Source organism: Nannospalax galili, unplaced genomic scaffold, assembly GCF_000622305.1.
Source record: "Nannospalax galili isolate Female #2095 unplaced genomic scaffold, S.galili_v1.0 scaffold443, whole genome shotgun sequence".
In the NCBI taxonomy this organism is placed as follows: domain Eukaryota; kingdom Metazoa; phylum Chordata; class Mammalia; order Rodentia; family Spalacidae; genus Nannospalax; species Nannospalax galili.
Window position 1 is genome coordinate 1559439 of NW_008352479.1, and position 1270 is coordinate 1560708.

The 1270-nt window shown below is 46.5% G+C and overlaps 1 pseudogene; it reads right to left on the reverse strand.

Moving 5' to 3' along the window:
• Positions 1-497: 497 nt before the first annotated feature.
• Positions 498-838, reverse strand: LOC103747126 (annotated as a pseudogene).
• Between the last annotated feature and the right edge of the window lie 432 nt (positions 839-1270).

A 1270-nucleotide genomic window follows, 5' to 3' on the forward strand; every position in this document is an offset into this window, starting at 1 on the left:
TGTAGGACTCTGTGTCCATATGGTCTTGCACCTCCTCCCTAGCTCTTACAATCTTTCTCCCCCTCTTCTGTGATAGTCCTTGAGCCTTATGTGGGTGAAGTTTAATAAAGGAGTCCTGTCCAGGGACTAGCATTCAGCAGACCTTCGATCTCTACGCTTTACCATTTGTGACCTTTGTGTTCCTGGCCCCCTGCTGCATGAGGGAGCTTCATTAATGTGAACTGAGAGATTCATTAGTGTCCTCTTCTTTCTTTACCCCTGTTCTATGTTCCAAGAGCCTTAATTGTAGAGGTTGCATTGTAGATGTATCACTTTGGCCTGGACAATTCGTAGACAATATCCGTGTGTGACCAGGGTGTGATACTTGGTAATAGTCTCCAACTGGGGCAAAATGAGCTTCTTTGATGAGTGGTGGCTGGGATATTTGTCTGTAAATATAAAGATACATATTTTGCACATAGTAAGAAATCACATTAGTCTAGGGAAGGGTTCATTTTCTAGTGCCCACACTTCTGGCATTCCCACTCTCAGTTGTCTGAAGGGCACACCTGCCACGTTTTGAGCCAGTGAGAAGTACAGTGGCAATGAAGGGCAAGGCTACAGACTCCCCATGCAATGGTACACTCTCTTCAGAAGTAGCAGGTGCCTGGTTCATTTGACATTCTATGCAAAGATCCATAATGTGGTTCCTGCAAATGGCACAGTTACCAACCACGATATCCCAGACCCAGAGGGCTACTACATTCCTCCTTTTCACTTCAAAACGCTTCTTGCCCACATCACTTTTGGTGCCACTGGGGGTATCCACATGGCTTGCTGTCGCCATTTTGGAAACACAAGGTCTGTTGCCTGGCCACTGAGCCTGTGAACTCTGACATTTACTTTAAGGGAAGATATATACCTCATCTTCTCTGACTCTCAGATCCCACCCAAATTTGCCGAATGATAATATTAGTTACTAATTATCCATTGCTACATAACAAACATCCCCAAGCCAGTGGCCTAAGACTACCACTGTTTAGCTTATGCTTCGTGAATGGGCAGTTTGGGCTGGACTCGGCTAGCGATCCTTCTGCTCTGGGGTAGGCACCCACCTTCATCTACAGTCAGCCGTACATCAGTTGTGGGTTAGCCTTGCCTCTAGTCCCTGAACTCAGCATGTTTCTGTGGTCTTCCCTGGCTGACTGGGCAGAGCTGGCTTTAGTTTACTTGGTTTCTCATTCCAGTTGGCTTACACGGTCTGGCCACAGTCTGGATCAGGTTTTAAAGA